This window comes from Protopterus annectens, chromosome 7.part0 (genome assembly GCF_019279795.1).
Source record: "Protopterus annectens isolate FY-2018-M chromosome 7.part0, PAN1.0, whole genome shotgun sequence".
Taxonomy (NCBI): Eukaryota; Metazoa; Chordata; order Ceratodontiformes; family Protopteridae; genus Protopterus; species Protopterus annectens.
The window spans coordinates 1,659,411,922-1,659,426,780 of record NC_056739.1 but is presented as its reverse complement, the minus strand read 5'-3'; positions in this window follow the sequence as shown (position 1 = coordinate 1,659,426,780).

Sequence of the window (14,859 nt, the reverse complement as noted above, 5' to 3'; positions counted from 1 at the left end):
TTAGAGAAGAATAAGGGAGGGGATTTGGTGAATGCAATAGAGGCAGCTGAACAAAAATGGATCATGTTATACAATGCTGACAGAACCCCTGGTTTGAACAATAAAGTATAATTGAAACCATTTTTAAAGAAAAAAATGCTTAAACATTAATGGTAATCAGCTACCCCTCCCTTATGATTCTTATTTGAGTTCAGATTATATAAGATTTTAAATCTAGTGTATAGTATTACATATAGGTATACACACACACACACACACACACACATATATATATATATATATATATATATATATATATATATATATATATATATATATATATATATATATATATATATATATATATATATATATATATATATATATATTCTCACATATATATTATATCTATATAACATATGTATGTTTTGTCATTATAGCTGATTTTAGTTAGATTTTGGCTATAATAATATATATATTTTTATTATTAACTATTATTATTGTTGTTATTGTTTTGTGTTGCATTTGTGTATCAGAGTTTTATATGTTATGTAAGTGTTTTTATTATCAGCGTATATAATATGACTTTAAAAGTTTATTGCTTTTAATTGTTTTAAGAATTTAAGGACCATTGCTATTTGTTATGATCATGGTCTGAGGAAGGGGTTGATTCCCTGAAAGCACTTACCACTTGTTGTCCTGCTGTCTATGAATAAAGTTGTTACCATGGTACAACTGGTTATTTTGATTTTTATTCACTGAATTAAAACACTTGTAACTGCAGGACTATCAGGGTAAATGATGAAGGCGGAACAGGAAAATAAATGGCTAAGAACACAAATGAATGCCAAATGCTTGCATACTGTTGCTTGCTAATGTAACTAAGTGGAAGGTGAGTGACTTTTACAGCAGTGATATCAATATGTGATACTGCTGACTTATGTCAGTAGATTTGCTCTCTGTCAACTAATAGGCCTCATGCATCAAAGATACACATGATATAAAAACCTGTAAGAAAGCAGCACTATTTTAAAAAAGAGCATCATAAACACATTTTTGTATATACTAAGCACTTATTTGGCTATGCACTATGGGCATCAGTCAAAAGACTTATGTATCTCTGTATCCAAAAGATAGAAAACCAAGGATATGGCACAGTTGTCATCATGTGCACAGGGTGTAGTTTGGGGGGACATGAGGCCAAGGCTGATACAAAAGGTAGTGAGTACCTGTGAGTAAGACAGACAGGCAGGAAGACAGAAATTTTGATAAAGTATCAAATGGCACTGAGACAGAATGAGCTGTAAGTCTCATGAATGACCCATCTAACTGTTATATTTGTGTGCCTCTCTGGGAATTCAAGTCAAAATATGTGTGCAAGTGTCTACAAAACACATCCAAGCACTGTACTAGTTCTGCATCCTGGTATGTCAGACAGGTATGAGTTGTGCATGGTACAGGTAACAGTTAGTCATCACCCCCTGACCATAACAACTGGCTCTGCCAGGAGTTGCACTGACATGTCCATGCCCACAGTAAGATGTGCTGCTGCTGCCTGAATGTGACTGATGTCTGCTGGATGAGCTCTCTTCATGAATAAGCTCAGGACCACAACCTCATGGTCTACCATGTCTGGATGTGGACACCTCAATTGCTGATGGAGCAGTGGAATTAGTGCCACTATGGGAGCATGATTGGGCATTGCCATGTTAACTAACATCAGGTGATGATACTGACCTATGTCCATGTGGATGCTGTACCACTCGGAGGAGATGTTCCATTACAAACACTGCCCATTCCATCGTTTCATTCATCTGATACATTGAATCAGTCACACAGTGGAGGTAGTCATATGCATCAGCCTGTGCCACATCTACAACTCTAATCATGTCCTCAGACACCCTAGTGGAACATTCCTGTGCCTCCACGGCAGCCCTAAACATACATCGAGTGCACATAAAGACACACCAGGATCTGGTGGAGGATGGACAGCAGGCCTCCTCCAAGCACCCCTAACAACCCTCCTGAGTGGCACCTTGCCCACACTTTGGCTAAGCCGGAGGCAGCTGGCACTGAACCCATAGTAATCACACTACTGTGATCAAGTGTGTCACCCTCCCCCTGACCAATATCTGAGGGCTCACTGGAATAGGTATGCATAAGCCTACTAGCTATGACTGAGATAAATTCTGGGTGTGGCTGAATGTCAACCACAGTGTCTGATTCAAACTATGCACCTCCCAACTGTACCTGTGTTTGGCCACCATCATTAGTGTCTCCCAATACTCTGACATCAGGTGGTAAGAGTCCTACACTTCCACTGTCAGGATCACCCATTATAATAAGCAACAAACAAAGGAATAAAATTAATACCTTTACTAAATATTTAAAACAATTTATATAATAACAAGCTAACCCTGCTCACACTATCACAGATGGTACAGTAATACACAGACTAATTATGCCCACCTCACACATACAGATAATTGCATATATCTGACAAATTATCATCAATAATCAAAGAAAAATGTTTAGCTTAATCTGTGCAGATGACTCCACACTTGGTAGGGAGGATGGTCTTGGAAGAAATGAAGCAAGGTAAGAATGTGATCATCACAATTGCAATAACCCAGGGGGGGCAGTGAACACACAATTTTGACTGTATGTCCGCTAACAATAATTGGCTGATTCATTCACCCAAAGCCAATGTGTAATTAACAAATTTGTGATGATAAGTGTTTTAATTTATCAATAGCTTCATGCAAAAATAAAAACACATGAACTATTAGTTATATTTTTCTAGATTTTACTGTCCAACCAAATCTTATAACTTGCCATACGTAAGCTTACCTGGATCATGGCACATACTTGTCCTCCCAGAAACATCAGTACCAACATCAATCACATGTTGGTGTGCAGTTTTCACTGACCCCTCTGGATCTCTGACAGTGGACAGGAACTATAAGTCCTACAGCAAATTATTGAGCTGTGCCGGCCATGCCTTACACACAGAACCAACATAGGGGAACCCATCCCAGTGGGTACCAAGGTATATGTAGGCTTAAGAATACTAGCCACAGGTACCTTCTAAAGACAACTGGGGATATCATCCCCAGGGAGGGTGGCGCAGTGGTGCAGCGGTTAATGCTGTCGCCTCACAGCAAGAGGTTCTTTGTTTCGATTCTCGGCAGGGGTGCCTTCTGTGCGGAGTTTGTATGCTCTCCCTGTGTTCACGTGAGTTTCCTCCGGGTACTCCGGTTTCCTCCCACATTCTAAAGACATGTGTGTGGAGCATTTCTCCACGGGCCTCCGCTGAAAACAGGATCTGTGGATCCTAGTCGGACTTTCCCGGTCAACAAATGTTAAATAAATAAAAAAAAAATAATAAAAATTATGGAGATCTTACAGGCATTAGCTTCCAGGGTATTCCACCAATTCCTGGATGCCATGTCAGCACATGCTGGTGAGCACATTTATTTCCTCAAAACCCGTGAGATGTTGACCAGCAATATGCGTCTCTTCCACCAAATAGCAGAATTCCCTGAGGTAGTGGGTGCTAAAGACTGCACACACATACACATCAAAGCACCACCCGGTGAGCGGGGTAGTATCTGCATAAATGGCAAGGGCTTACCCTCCATCAACTGCCAGGTCATGTGCGATGCCCAGGGAATTATCTTGAATGTGTGTGCTGGCACCCCTGGAAGTTATCACGACTCCCACATCTGGCATATGACACAGCTGTACATATTTTGTCATATGGGACATCCCATATGGCCACCTAGTGGGGGATGCTAGCTACTCACTGGAGCCATGGCTGATGACACCCCTCAGAAATGCACACACACCTGAACAAGAACTCCATAATGAGGTTCATGCACAAACCAAAATCATAATAGAGCATGTGTTTGGGATGTTCAAGTGATGGTTCCACTGCCTGGACATATCTGGTGGAGCCTTGCAGTACTCTCCAGCTACATGTACACAAATGTTCATAGTATGTGCCATGCTACACATATATGCTCCTACGGGAACAGCTGCAGCAAGAACAGCACAGTGGAAGGCTACACAGCCCCCACCATTACCAAGGCCATCACAGGCACAGAGGGACTCAGAGGAGGAACCACCTGAGCCTACCCATGTAGGCAGAAGGAGGCGTGCCCAGTATTCCCAGGATTTGGCAAAGAGACAATGCATAGCACATACATTGACATGGTAGAGACCCATGGAATGACACCTCTCTCTGACTCGCACATACAGTAAAAGGGATGCCAAACATGACGCTGCCTGTGCTTTACTATGTATAGGGTAATGTACAACCAAACACCCTAATACTGGGTGATTTCTACTACCTTGCCATTAACTGGGAAAACTACTTGTGTACCAAAACCTTTGCCCAGTGGTTCTTGGAATTCATAAATTCCAATGCCCTGGATCAACTAATTCATAGTCCCACCAGGGGCTCCAATATCCTAGACCTGGTCATTACCAACATGGGAAATTGATGCACCACACTTATGGTCACCCCCTCGTTGGTCAAGTCAGATCATAAGCTAATCACCCTTAACATTCACATCCTACCCCCATCCCCCAGTAAGGAAACCTCCATAAAAAACTTCTCCAAAGCCAACTTCATGCTACTCAAGTCAGAAGTTACAAACTTCATGACACCCATGCAGGCGGGAACTGAAAGTTCGACTGCTGAGTCCTACACTAAGGCACTGTATGAGCACATCCACTCATGCATGAATTGTGCCATGCCAGATAGAACCAATATGGTCTCCTCCAAAAAAAGGAAGCCAATCTGGTGGTGACCTGTCATAAACAAACTTTACAACAAAAGGAAGAAACTTGTTGCAGAAAAAAGGAAAATCCCAGGATGCAAAAAACACCCTTACCAGCCTCAGTAAGAAGCTGAGATCCCTCATAAAATCCTCCAAAACTAGTTACAAAAATAAAATTGCCAAAGATTCCAAAGACAACCACAAGGCATTCTATAGCTATGTCAGGAATCTAAATGGCAATGCTCAGACCTGCTCTGAGCTACAACAGAATGGCATTAAATATACTGATCCCAAGGATACTGCCAATATACTGGCAGATAGCTTTAGTGCCAAATTCACCCCCCTCTCACCCCCTAAATGGCCCATCTCAATACCGGAAGATTGCCAAATTCTGGTAATAATAATAATGGAGACACAGGTAAAAAATGCACTCTTCAAAGATAAGAATACAGCATCCATGGGACCAGATTTCATCCCAGGCTGTGTAGTACATGAACTACAAAATTAACTGGCACCTCACCTAAGTGTCATGTTTAATCATACCCTCACCTCAGGCTTCATGCCCACTGAGTGACACACAGCTACAGTTATCCCACTCCACAAGGAGGGATCCACCTTGGATCTTAGGAACTACTGATCCATCAGTCTGATGAGCCAGATCTGCAAGGTCATGGAACGTATTATCATGGAACTTATAAACAAAGACATTGGTAACCTTCAAACACTGGACCTCACCCAGTTTGGGTTCGTGAAGGGCCGATCTTGTCTGCTGAACCTGATTGACTTTTTTGAATCAGTCTACAGAGCTGTGGATGAGGGAAGGCTGTCCACACAGCCTATCTGGACCTCGCCAAGGCCTTTGACACCATCCCCACTCTGGAATCATAGATAAACTTACTAAGCTGGGCATTAATCCCTACGTCATTCGATGGTTGGCCAACTGGCTTACTGACAGAACACACACTGTAAAAGTAGCTGACTCCAAATCCAGCTCCAAACAAGTGACAAGTAAAGTACCTCAGGGTTCAGTCCTGGGACCTCTCTTGTTTGGCATCCACTTCTCTGAAGTACAGGCCAACACTAAGGGACTCTGGCTACAAAATTCGCAGATGACTGCAAACTGGGATCCATTACTGAATCCCCAAATGATGTGGATACTCTACAAAAGGGCCTTACAGAAACAGATTCTTGGTGCCAGAGCCATGGGCTCAAGCTCAATGCCAAGAAATGTATAGTTATCCCCTTTGGGAAAAATCATGTACCCATGAATTACCACATAGGTGGTAGTACACTAAACACCACAAGTAGAACACAGGTGGGCAGTGGTCTCACCTTCAATAACCACATTGCCACAGCAGTCAGGAAATCCTTCTATGTGGCACACCTCATCACTAAGGGCTTTTCATCCAGAAAAAAGGAGGTCATTGTCCCACTGTACTCAACCCTCATTTAGATCCATTATAGAATACAACACCCCATTTGGTGTGTACCTCTCAAGGCATCTGCAACAACTGGAAAGGCCGCAGAAATACCTCACTAAAAGAATCACAGTCCTAAAGCAGATGTCCTATGCTGACTGCTTTAAAAAACTCCAGCTATACTCTGTCACATATCATCTAGTCTGAGGCAATCTCTGCTTAACATACAAGGCCATGTCAAACCCAGAGCTTTTGGACATGCTGCACTTAAAGAAAAAGAAAACCCAATCCCTCAGACCCACACACTCCAGGGATCTAAACCTTGTCATCACAATAAACAAAACATGCTGGACAGATAAGTTCCTGACCCAGAGACTCCCCAGACTCTGGAATAGACTGCCCATACATGTCAAGCAGAGCACCTCTTTGGCCTTTTTCAAAAGGAACCTTGATGATTGGATGGGAGAAAGGAAATTCACTCCGGGGATCACGTCAGATGCCCTGCTAGACAGGAGACTAGGGAAGAAAATAGTGTGGGAAGAAATAGCCAGTGAATTGTTATGGCTAGGCTTGTGTAGGCCCTAAGGCTAATAGCCAAGTACCAATCTATGAACCTATGAACCTGTGTACTATGTGCATCCGACATAGTCATCTCTCCAGCACCATCCTCAGTACTGGTTCTGCCACAAGGTAAGTCAGTCTTCTTATCAATTGCTGAATAGAGTAGTAGTATGTTCTCATAGTTGTATCTATGGTATGGACATGAGTATGCAAGGGAATCTGATGGCTGAATGAGATAGCAGCAGATAGTGGACACCTATATGGGCAGCATGAAATCCATAACACATACTGCTGTCAAAATACTAGGCAGTACTAGACAAGGTGATAACTCCCACTGCAGTACATGTGGTGGCCCAAATGTGTGTCCATAGGACATGCACATGCATGTCAGTGAGACTCACATACCCACCATCAGCTTCAGCCAGCAGGACAGGAGTAGATGACCATAAAGAAAGGCTGGGCCAAGGCCTCCAATTGATGGTAATGGTTAACAGCCCCCCTCCTGACCTACACAGACAGACTACAACAGGTCTGGCAGTTCTATGTTAGTTCTGAAGGGTAAGAAGTGTGAAACAAAATGTAGGTCAATAATACCTAAGATCTGTACTCTACTGATATGCCTCCAGTCTACATGATAGGTCAGAATACAAAATGAAATGAAAGCCACCAGAGTACCTGAAACACCAACACAGTCATTGCAAATGTTTAAAGTCATCAGGTGTGCCCCCCCTCCCCACAATCCTATGTATAAATGCAGTAACATGTAAGTGTGAGGTGTAATAACAATGGAGCACAGATTGCCCGAGCTGGCCCAATCTACATGATAGATTGTTGCATGTGTACAATATGCAGGTGTCCATGTCTTAGGCTGTCATGCTTTCAATATTGTGTGGAAGTGCTCAGCATGTAGGCATGGTGGGTTGTGTCTTGGTGGCCTCTGGGCAGTACTGTGTATGACAGGGCCATTTTTTGATAACTGCAGTGCCAACCACAATGTTTCTCAGCAATACCCATGTCAGCAGTCATCCATATTCACTGTCCAGATGTCAATATCTGTCACCGTCTGAAAGATGGACATGCCATGAATGTGGGCCCATACATACACACAGTACACCTGTGGAAGTACCCTAGACAGGGGTCTATATCAGAACACTGAAAGTTCACATTTTCGAATGTTCTTACATTGACCCCTAATCAGCGAATGCTGACATCGAACATTCAGAATAGCAATTTTTTTCACATACACACAACACAAGCACACCAAACAAACAGCAATGCATACACATACACCCAAAATCTTACAGCTAACCCTACACTAAACTGTACAAACACCACTAACTATCCACTTACTTAACCCAAACCCTAACCCTAAGGTTTGTCACTATCACACACTGACCTCACCCACGCCCTAACCCTAACTGACCTAACCCGCCCTAACCCTCACGTCCACACACTCGCACACATACCTCCCTCGCGCCCTAACCCTAACTCACCTAACCCACGCCCAATCGCACACTTACCTGAACCCGACCCGTAACTTTCCACCACAGCGCTGAAAATAGCAAAATGACAAAAATGGACAAATTCTTTCCCTAGGAAAAAATTTGATTATCTGTCGTTTCGCTATTTTCAGCATTCGCTGAATAGGGGTCAATGTAAAAACATTCAAAAGTATGAAATTTCAATCTTCTGATATAGACACCATAGACAGAGTGCATAAAATGTAACTGTCAACTGCACACAACTTTGGAATTGTCCATACAGGTTAGCAGCACATTAGTTGTCCGTGTAGTATGGAATACTGATGTAGTCTGGACAATCACTGGCAGACCACAAAAGGCACAGTTATGAAGTGATGAGAGACTGCCTATGTCCCTGCACAGGGCAGCATAAGGGAGAATGCCCCAGGAATATCTATGAGTCAGCTGCAAGTAGCTTCCATATCACACATGCACTCAGCTCACCCCACCATCAGCCACAGGTTTATCACAGGTTATATCCTTGTTGTTGGGAGTGAGTACGGTATGACCCCACTTCTGTATGGGAATACCCACAGAATGCAGCATGCTGAAGAGGTGTCCTATGCAGGTGTGTCCCTAGCTGTAAGCAGCACCCTGCCTGCTTCCAGACCATTGTGTCAATATGTACAGGAACTATTGCCATTAACACCTCTCGCACTTACCCTGTCAACACAGGGGAGTCCACTGACTCACAGCCTGGGAATGTAGGAGTGACATAATGCACTGGCTTGCTACAGATGGCCTGCATCACTATCAAATGGCCTACAGTCCTCTGTCGTGTCAAAGGCCCCCTCACCTCATGTGCCAATGTATGGGTATCTCATGGTACTACCCCTACCTGCAAAGTCAGTAACGGTGGGCTGCAAACCTGCTCATAAACCACGAATGGCAGGAGGTGCAAGAACGTAGCTTGTGACCACAATACTTGTAAAATAGTACATATGTCTGATATCTCTGCTAACACCAACCACCTAACACAAGCAGCACAGACAGCAATAGTTACAGTATCCCACTGTCACCCATTGTGACTCCATATTGTCAACCTATCTACAGATAGCCTGCAGAAAGAGGTTGCTATCTGTAGGTTGAGAACACCAAACACTGGAATGGAGTACAACCCTACCTGGAATGGATTCACACACTCAACACAGAAGGTCATACTGGGCATGCTCCTACACTTAGAGAAATGAAGCTCATGTCTGACAACACAGTGGACTATACATATCTGTTATTTGCAGATGTCTGTGCACACACACCAAATTGTACACCATTTATGCTTCACACACACACATTGTATAGGAATACTCACACATATCCAAGGCCCACATACTATAATATGTCAAACATACACACACATTGATGTGGGGAAGAGAGAGACAGACAGTGACAGATAAAATTCCATTATGAGGCCTGTCCCACCCACTACACATCCAATTGTCTGATATCACATGATATGCTGATGTCAATCACTGTAGAAATTCCTTTTGGTGGCCCTCAGCCCTATAGTGTCTGTGGTGCTTGTAATAACTGTGTAATACAATAGTACAAATCAGTATTCATGTAGCATTTGTATACTCAGTCCTGTCAAATGTAAAGTTGTGTGTGACTGAGTGTAATGGTGTGTGTTTCCAGTGGAATGATTTATGGCCCATTCATGCACACTGCACTTCCCATTGCCCATGTTAGCACTTCTGCTGATGTCAGTCACCTTGAAGTAAACCATCAGCCAAATCTCAACCCTGTAAGTTCTATGGCACTTGCAATAACTGTGTAATACTGTAATGTAGCAAACTAGTTAGGTAGGAATTCTAATCCCAAACCATGGTAACTGTGATTGTGTGTGTGTGTGTGTGTGTGTGTGTGTGTGTGTGTGTGTGTGTGTGTGTGTGTGTGTGTGTATGTAGAGATGAATGATTTTGAGGCCATTCACACTCACTACACCTGCCATTGCCCACTTTAGCAAGCCTGCTGATGTCAGTCACCTTGAAATAACCCTTTAGCCACTTTTCAGCCCTATAAGCTCCATGGCGCTTGTAATAACTGTGTAATACTGTAGTGTAGCAAACTAGTTTGATAGGAGTTCTAATCCTAGACATTGCTAATGTGCGTGTGTGTGTGTGTGTGTGTGTGTGTGTGTGTGTGTGTGTGTGTGTGTGTGTGTGTGTGTGTGTGTGTGTGTATGTGGAGGTGAATGGTTTTGAGGCCATTCACACTCATTACACCTGCCATTGCTCACTTTAGCATGCCTTCTGATGTCAGTCACCTTAAAATAACCCTTTTGCCAAGTCTCAGCCCTATAAGCTCTGTGGTGCTTACGATAACTGCATAACACTGTAGTGTACCAAACTAGTTGGGTAGGAGTTCTAATCCCAGACATGGCAATTGTGATAATGTGTGTGTGTGTGTGTGTGTGTGTGTGTGTGTGTGTGTGTGTGTGTGTGTGTGTGTGTGTGTGTGTGTATGTGGAGGCCAATGTTTTTGAGGTCATTCACACTCAGTGCATCTGCCATTGCCCACTTTAGCACACCTGCTAATGTCAGCCACCTTGAAATAACCCTTTGGCCAAGTCTCAGCCCTATAAGCTCCATGTTGCTTGCGATAACTGCATAATACTGTAGTGTACCAAATTAGTTGGGTAGGAGTTCTAATCCCAAACATGGCAACTGTGACAATGTGTGTGTGTTTGTGTGTATGTGGAGGTCAATGATTTTGATGCAATTCACACTCATTAAATTTGCCATTGCCCACTTTAGCACACCTGATGATGTCTGTCACCTTGAAATAACCCTTTGGCCAAATCTTAGCCCTGTTGGCTCCATGGCACTTGCGATAACAGTGTAATACTGTAGTATAACAAATTAGTTAGGCAGAGGATCTATTCCCAGTCATGGTTCATAGGTTCATAGGTTCGTAGGTATGTACTAGGCTATCAGCCCTGGGGCCTATACAAGCCCATCCAAAAGGTACCCTGGCTTTTGTCACCCAAGAAAATTATTTTCCTGTGCCACTGTCGAGCAGAGCCACAGAGTTGATCCCCAGGGTGAATTTCCTATTTCCCATCCAGTCATCAAGATTTTTCTTGAAGAGTGCTAATGAGGAACTTTGTTTGATATAGATAGGTAGTTTATTCCAGAGTATGGAAAGTCTCTCGGACAGGAATCTATCCCTCTGGCATGTTCTGTTTATTGTGGTGACAAGGTTTAAGTCCCTAGAGTGTGTAGCTCGGAGGGATTGAGATTTCTTTAAGTGGAGCATGTCCAACAGCTCCGGGTTTGACCTAGCTTTGTATGTTAGGCAGAGATCACCTCTGAGTAGGCGATATGCGACAGAGTAAAGCTGGAGTTTTTTTAGATGGTCTGCGTAGGGCATCTGTTTGAGGCTGGTAATACTCTTTGTGTGGTATTTCTGTGGCGTTTCTAGTTGTTGTAGATGTCTTGTGAGGTACATACCAAAAGGGGCATTGTACTCTATAATGGGTCTAATGAGTGATGAGTACAGGGGAACAATTACCTATTTTTTTCTGGAAGATAAACCTTTTGTGATGAGGTGTGCCATGTAGAAGGATTTCCTGACTACTGTGGCGATGTGATTATCAAAGGAGAGACTACTGTCCACCTGTGTCCCAAGGTTTCTTATCACACTTTCAGTGTTAAGTATACTACCGCCTATGTTGTAGTTCATGGGTACAGAGTGTTTACCAAAGAGGATGACAATGCACTTTTTTGGAATTGAGCTTGAGGCCATGGCTTTGACACCAGGCCCTTTTGTAGGATGTCCACATCATTAGGAGTTTTGATTATGGCTCCTAGTTTGCAGTCATCTGTGCATTCCCTTAGCCAAAGACCTTCTGTGTTAGCCTGTAATTCAGAGAAGTAGATACCAAACAGCAGAGGACCCAGGACTGAACCCTGTGGTACTCCACTTGTCACTGGTCTGAAGTGAGATTTGGAGTCTGCTACATTCACAGTGTGGGTTCTGTCAGTGAGCAATTTGGCAACCCATCTTGTGACATAGGGATTTATACCTAGTTTAGTGAGTTTATCTATAATTCCAGAGTGGGGGATGGTGTTGAAAGCCTTGGCAAGATCTAGATAGGCTGTGTGAACCACCTTACCCTTGTCTACAGCTTTGGTGATTGCTTCAAAGAAGTCTATCAGGTTTAGGAGACATGATCTACCTTTTACAAACCTGAACTGGGTGGGGTCCAGAGTTTAGAGATTACCAATGTCTTTGTTTATAAGTTCCATGATGATACGTTCCATGGCCTTGCAGACCAGGCTCATCAGGCTAATGGGGCAGAAGTTCCCAGGATCCATGGTGGCTCCCCCTTGTGGAGTGGGATAACCATTGCTATGCGCCATTCAGCAGGCACAAAGCCTGAGTTGAGGCTATGATTGAACATGGTACTTAGGTGGGGTGCCAGTTCATTCTGTAGTTCATGTAGAGCGCAGCATTGGATGTTATCTGGTCCCATGGATGCTGTGTTCTTGGCTTTGGAGAGTGTGGTTTTTAACTGTGCAACCATGACTACAGGAACTTTGCATTCTTCCAGTATAGAGATGGGCTCTTTAGGGGGTGAGGGGGGGGGGGTAAAGTTAGCACTGAACTATCTGCCAGGATGTTGGCAATATCAGTTGGGTCTGTATATTTAGTGCCATTGTGCTGTAACTCAGAGCAGATCTGAGTGTTGCCATTGAGATTCTTGACATAGCTATAGAATACTTTGTGGTTGTCTTTAGAATCAGTGGCAATTTTGTTTTTGTAACTAGCTTTGGAGGATTTTATCAGGGATCGCAGATTCTTACTGAGCTCCTCCACTCATGGGATTTTACTCTCTTTTGAAACAGTTTCTTCCTTTTCTTGTACAGTTTGTTTATGGCAGGGTCCACCAGATTGGCTACTTTTTTTGGAGGATAGCGTCTTGGTTCTGTTTTGGATAGCATGATCCATGCAATCATGTAAGTGCTTATATAGTGCAATTGTGTAGGATTCAGTAGTTGTAACTGTATTGTCCATCTGCATGGTTGTCATGAAGTTCACCACTTCTGTCTTAAGAAGCATGAAGTTGGCTTTGGAGAATTATTTTACCATGGTTTCCTTAATGGGGGGTGGGGCAGGATAAGGACATCTAGCTTATGGTTGGATCGGACCAATGAGGTGTTGACTTCAGGTGTGGAACACCGGTCACTCATGTTGGTAATGACTAGATCTAGGATATTGTTGCCCCTGGTGGAGGTGTGGATAAGTTGACCCAGGGCATTGGAGTTTATGAATTCCAGAAAGCGTTGAGCAAAGGAGTTGGTACATGAGTAGTTTTCCCAGTGAATTGTGAGGTAGTTGAAATCGCCCATTATTAGGGTGTTTGGTTGAACCCTAATATTTTCCAGTACATCAAGAAAAGAGGAGTGAGAGTCCTAGGGCATGGTGGGTGATCTGTAGCAAGCTACAATTTGGATTGCAGTTTTGCCCAGAGTTAGTTGCAATTGGATAACCTCGGCTGCATTATGCTGAGCAACTAGCCTGGAGGTGTGGATATCCTTAATGAATATGGACATACCTCCACCTTTGGTGTTCCGGTCCAGGTTACATGGCCGAAAAGTGTGGTATGAGTTATAGCCTGGTAGTGCAGGGTTGCTCTCTGGAGCCTTGAACCAGGTCTCAGTCACTGCACATATATCGATGTTCTCCATTTTAAGGAGTGCCTAGAGTGAGTGCATTTTGAGATTTAGACTTCTAGTATTGAGTAGCATCACTCTCAGTTTTTGCTTGTCTGTTCCTGTTATGGTGGTGAATTTGTCATTTGAACCTTGCCTAAAAAAGGCACTATAGGTGACAAGGGCAACCAATATCTGGAATCCCAGGAGTGACAGGTGCAGGCCATCTCTGGCAAAGCATCATGGTCTGTCGACCATGTCATCCCAGGCAGACAAATACTGGATCCCGTTAGAATGGCACCAGAAGCTTAGCCAATTGTTTTCATGGGTACAGAGTGTTTACCAAAGAGGATGACAATGCACTTTTTTGGAATTGAGCTTGAGGCCATGGCTTTGACACCAGGCCCTTTTGTAGGATGTCCACATCATTAGGAGTTTTGATTATGGCTCCTAGTTTACAGTCATCTGTGAATTCCCTTAGCCAAAGACCTTCTGTGTTAGCCTGTAATTCAGAGAATTAGATACCAAACAGGAGAGGACCCAGGACTGAACCCTGTGATACTCCACTTGTCACTGGTCTGAAGTCAGATTTGGAGTCTGCTACATTCACAGTGTGGCAGGGGTGGCCCGTGCTATTGGACTGCTGGACTGCAGCCCCCTCAACAAAAAGAACTAAAAAGAAATTAAAAAGAAAAAAGAAAAAAAAAAGTTTTAAAATTCGCGGACTTCGCGCATGCGCAGTAGTCCAGACTACTGCGAGTCTACTGCGCATGCTCCAGGCAGTCCGGCAGTCCTGGTATGGAAACATGAGGAGACGTCTGTGCACTTTTAAAGTGCACAGACTCGCTGGGAAAGCGTCGGGGCCGGACTGCAACACCAGCAGTCAGTCTCACATCATCGGGAAGGGTTTGGATCTCGCGGGTCTTTGGATTATAGGGTTTGG